Source organism: Muntiacus reevesi, chromosome 8, assembly GCF_963930625.1.
Source record: "Muntiacus reevesi chromosome 8, mMunRee1.1, whole genome shotgun sequence".
Taxonomy (NCBI): domain Eukaryota; kingdom Metazoa; phylum Chordata; class Mammalia; order Artiodactyla; family Cervidae; genus Muntiacus; species Muntiacus reevesi.
Genome location: NC_089256.1, coordinates 83,268,353 through 83,273,968, shown reverse-complemented (window position 1 = coordinate 83,273,968; position 5,616 = coordinate 83,268,353). Strand labels below are relative to the sequence as shown.

The 5,616-nt window shown below is 45.1% G+C and overlaps 1 pseudogene; it reads left to right on the top strand.

The window, feature by feature from the left end:
- The first annotated feature begins 5,241 nt into the window (after positions 1-5,241).
- Positions 5,242-5,337, top strand: LOC136173857 (U6 spliceosomal RNA; annotated as a pseudogene).
- Positions 5,338-5,616: the final 279 nt, after the last annotated feature.

Below are 5,616 nucleotides of genomic sequence, written 5' to 3'. Positions count from 1 at the left end.
GAGGAGAAGGGAACGACAAAGGGTGAGATGGTTGTGATGGCATCACCAACTCGATGGACATGAGTTTGAGTAAACTCCAGGAGATGGTGATGGACAGGGAGGCCTGGCGTGCTGCAATTCATGGGGTCGCAAAGAGTCGGACACGACCGAGCGACTAAACTGAACTGAACTGAGCAACTGAACTGAACTGAGGGAGGGGTTTGACAATTGATTTTTTCCCAAAGATCCCTCCCTCTAGCTGCCACACAGAGACTAGATTGCAGGTGGGCAGGAACCTCATGACAAAGCAGATAGAGTCATCCAGGCCAGAGCTGACGGCTGTGGGGAACAACGAATAGACTTGGGATGCATCTTAGAGGCAGAACAGAAAGAACTGTTGATGGGTTGGATGGGGATGGTGCAGGAAAGGAGGAATTAAGGACGACTAACAGATATTTGACCCAAGACACAGAAATCTGTGGGCACCATTTACCATGGTGAGGAAGGCTAGAGAAAAAGTGGGTTCAAAGAAGAAAAAAATGGTTATATTAGTAGGTAAACGACTGGGCTTGGGAAACATTGTCCTGGAAGATACCCCAGTAATCCTCATCACAGTGCTAAAGAAGCCACCATCCTGCCTGAAACATCAACCACTGCTCAATGCCATTGAGACACATTGCAAAGTAGCTTGGAGTCTAAAATTTTTTATGGTTTGGGCCCCACTTTATTCCCTAGCTTCATCTCCTCCCACTTCCTATATATATTCTACATTCCTTTCATCATTATTATTGTTAATTTTTGCCATTCCCCGTAATTTGCAGTTGCTTGAATACACCTTTCTTTCTTTACACCTTTTTGCCTTTGAACATATTGCTTAGTTTCCCTAGAACAAGCTTCCTTCTTTGTTCACTTACTGAATTCAACTCAGCTCAAAAATAACACCTCTTCTTAGAAGCCTTTCCTGATTGCTGCAAGCTGACTTGTGTATTTTCTAACTGGACAACATAGTGTTAATTTAGAACACACAACAGGGAGTCAGAAGGCCTGGGTTTAAATCCTGACTATAGCACCCAGTAACTGGGAGTTCCTCAAGGTCAGGGATTATACCTGCATCAACTTCAAGCCCCTAAGCACCTGGGACAATGCTTGGCACGGGGTATGGAGTTGCCTGGTGAAGATTTTGTGAAGAAATGTAAAAGATCTCTCTGCTCATGCTAGGCTTCATATCCTCAAACTAAGTTCTCAAATCTTCCTTCAAAACTTAAGAGGATACACGCTAGAGACACCTATGTCTGCACTGCTAGAGGCCCCAGATGAGAAGTAATTGCACAGATTCTCCTTCAGGGCTATCTCTCCTTCTTGAATTTTTTTTCTCATCCCACAGCCCTCCAAGCTCACTTTTGTAGTCAGTCCTTACCCCAACCACTCACACCCTAGCCTTCACAGAGAGTGGAAGAGATCAAGCTGTGATCTGCAAGATTTCAAGATACACTTTGAGGATGATATGAATTTCCCAGAACCAAATTTGTGAAAATTCAGTGAGTTATACTTTGAGTGATAGGTACATTTTCTATGTGCATTTTCTATTTCTATAAAATACAATTTTATAAAAGGACCCAGTTACCAAATTGAGGGGCCTCTTGATGGCTGAGTGGTCAGGAAACTGCCTGCAATGCAGGAGATGCAAGCTTAATTCCTGGGTCAGGAAGATCCCCTGGAGAAGGAAATGGCAACCCACTCTAGTAATCTTGCCTGGAGAACCCCATGGACAGAGGAGTCTAGTGGTCTCTAGTACATGGCATCATATAAGATTTGGACATGACTTAGTGACTAAATAACAAGCCAAATTGAAGAGATTCTTACTGGCCAAAAAAAAAAAAAGAAGAAGAAGGATCAAAATGTGAACATCAGTAAGTATAATAAACCACAGTGGATTTAATACTAAAAGAATAATAAATTTCCCAGAACCTATTAAGCAAAAATTGCTATTGAATGCCTAGTGTGTGCCCACTACCAAGCTAAATGCTTCGTAATAAAAGTTTTGTACTGCGGAGTGTGAAACATGTACAAATGTTGGGGTCGTTTAAAAAAATAATAAAAAGTGACAAATAGAAGTTTAGGAACAGAGTCCAGAAAAGCATGGTAAACTGAGAGACCTTGAAGCTTAAACTTGGTTAGTTTCACATATATCTCCCTCCAGCTCAACAATTCTTAAGCTATTTTGCGTCATTTGATAGCCTGGTAAAAGTATAGATCACTTTAAGGTTTTTAAATGCATAAAATAAAATACACAGCATTACAAAAGAAACTAGATGGAGAAACATTTGGGAAATACATTCGTGAAACAAATTTGTGATATAGTTACATTTTTCTTTATGAGGGCATTAAATATCAAGATCTTGCAACAAGCTGAAGAAGTAGAGCTTTCCCTCCTTTAGAAGAATTTGCCTACTGTGATCTCAACATCTACCTTGTCTCCGTAGCCAGCACCCTCTTAAGTGCCTCACCCATGGGTGACCTGAACACCTTCCAGTGTTCACAGCTGTGCCAGCCAGCGCTGGGTCCTTGTGTTCTGTCTCCAGTAAACAGTAGCAGTGGTGCCAGCTTGAACGTTGGAGCCATAATCACACGCACCCCACGTATACGTTCTCCAGATTTCTTCCTTATTCAGTCATCCCAAAGCTCTCATGTTAGTCTGGAGATTTGCACATGCTGGGAGGCAAAGGAGAGAGGAAAACAACAAGACTCACAGTCTGCAAATCTGAGAGCAACTAGTTGGGCGGTCTTAGCAACCACTCTGAATCGAATCTCCAAAACTGGCAGAAGGAAGGGTTCTGCCCTTCAGGGGTGTTCTGAGAATGGGAAGGTATGTTCAAAGCACTTCCATAACTAAACATTTCTGTGAAGAAGTCACATAATTTGACTTCCTTAGGAAGGAAGAAAGAATATGTTGAGAGATGCATCTAGCCATCCCTGGGAAAGGACAGGGAAGCTCGGCATGCCACAGTCCATGGAGTCACCAAGAGTCAGACACGACTGAGCAACTGATGCTAGGCAACAACTAGCCATCTCTGGGCTTCCCAGGTGACTCAGAGGGTAAAGAATCCACCTGCGATGCAGAAGATGCAAGAGATGTGGGCTCGATCCCTGGGTTGGGAAGATCCCCTGCAGGAGGACACAGCAACCCACTCTAGCATTCCTGCCTGGAGAATCCCATGGACAGAGGAGCCTGGTGGGCTACAGTTCATGGGGTTGCAAAGAGTCAGACATAGCCTGAAGCGACTGAGCATGCACACAGCCGTCCCTTCTCTCCATATTGTGAGAAATGCTTTAACATTCGTTGACTGTTGCTGCTGCTAAGTCGCTTCCGTTGTGTCCGAGTCTGTGTGACCCCATAGACGGCAGCCCACCAGGCTCCCCCGTCCCTGGGATTCTCCGGGCAAGAACACTGGAGTGGGCTGCCATTTCCTTCTTCAATGCAGGATAGTGAAAAGTGAAAATGAAGTCGCTCAGTCGTGTCCGACTCTTGGCGACCCCATGGACTGCAGCCTGCCAGGCTCCTCCCCCGTGGGATTTTCCAGGCGAGAGCAGTGGGGTGGGTGCCACTGCCTTCTCCGTTCGTTGACTAGTTTATTAAAATTAGGGGTCGGACGAAGCATGTGCTCTGCCCCCAGGCACACGATAGAGGGGAGCAGGGCCGCTAGTGAGACCATTCGGCCGGACAGCTGGGTGCCAGGTCAGCTGGAGCCGGTTTCCCTGTTGCAAGGCCCAGACCACAGATAACTCTGAGTTTCCTCACAAATTTCTTTTTCTCTGGGTCCCCCGAATTCCGGTTCTCTTTTCTTCACGGCTTCAGAGTTCCTCAAGACCATAAATCCAGCTGTTAGGACAGGAGGCCTCATCCCCTTCATGGAGGGCCATTCCTGGGCAGTTAGTCTAGCTATTAGAGCAGCACTTATGCTTCCTAACAAGTCTTCTTTTCATCTTTATTTTATTTTTTATCTTTTGGCCACATAGAGCAGTATGTGGGATCTTAGTTCCCCAACCAGGAGTCAAACCCACTCCCCTGCATTGGCAGCACAGAGTCCTAACCACTGAACCACCAGGGAAGTCCCCAAACAAGTCTTTACTGCTCGTTATAGGATCCCCACCAGACAATTCACGCACACACTCAAAATGTCCTGAGTACCTACTACGGGTCAGGCATTGTCCCAGGCCCTTTGGAGTGGACAAAGTTGACCCAGGGATGGCCAGTCCCTGACCTTGAGAAATCCCACATGGTGGAGTTAGGACTTGAACTCAAGCAGGTTGTGAGGTGGTTTTTTTTTGTGTGTGTGTGAGTGTAGTTGATTTACATCGTTAGCGGTTATGAATTTTATATCGAAAGGATTCTCAGAGTTCATTGGGTCTAGTTCTCCAATTTTACAAGTGAAAATGCTGCTTCCATATTTACTAGGTGTCAGGCAGTATTCTAAAGACTTTAAAACCGTGAAATAGGTGCTCGCTTCGACAGCACATATACTAAAATTGGAGCGATATGTAACCTCAAAGTGCATGGTGTCCGGTTGCTCGCTGCTCAAAAGCCAATAAACAGGCCAGGCTGGTGGAAAGGAAAGCTAGCTCTATTTCAGATGCTGGAAAGTGGGGTGAGGGAGGGGGACCACACGCAGAAGCAGCACAGCAGGCTCGGACAGTCATCTTAAAACTGGCCGTCGGTGGTCTGAACAGCGTCATCTTGATGGTTTTAGGTACAGTTAATCTTCAGTTCTAGGGTCCATTTGTCCGCATTTCTTTGAGGCCAATTCTTGGAATTGTGGCAGTTTATGTTGTGGGTACACTCTGGTCATCAGGGAGTTAACTTCTTCCACCTGGGGTTTCAGTATCTATAAGACAGCTCACAGGATATGGACCAGAATGTTATCTATAGTCTTTGAGAAGGAACTAAAGGTCCTTGACTATGCTTAATGAGTACATTATTATTATTTGACCTCCTCTGACAGTTTTCCTTTGTTTTCACATGTTCTCTGCATTGAGAAGATGCCCTGAAGAAGGGAATGGCAACCCACTCCAGTGTTCTTGCCTGGGAAATCCCATGGACAGAGGAGCCTTGCAAGCTACAGTCCATATGGTTGCAAAGAATCAGACGTGACTGAGTGACTAACACTTCCACTTTTTCACATGTCCTCATTTCTCTGATTAAACTTACTCTTTGACTAAAGTTTTCCACCACACAAGGCAGGCAGAGGACATGGTGGGGGTGCAAGGACAATCCGGTCCTGTTCTGTTTGGATATAGAGTAGATTATCATGGCGCCTGTGCAAGGATGACATGAAAATTCTTGAAGCATTCCATATTTTTATACATAAAACAAAATAAAATGGGTGTTAGGAAGACGGAAAATAAAATGTGAAATAGGTACAAAACAAAAAATGAACTTTTAAGTAATGTACCTAAGATCACGTGTTTGTGCTCAGTCGAGTCCAACTCTTGGTGACACCTCTGTCCATGGGATTTCCCAGGCAGGAATACTAGAGTGGGCTCCCATTTCCTGCTCAGGGAATCTTCTTGACCCAGGGATCAGACCCACGTCTCTTGTGTCTCCTACGTTGGCTGACAGATTTTTTACCACCGAGCCAC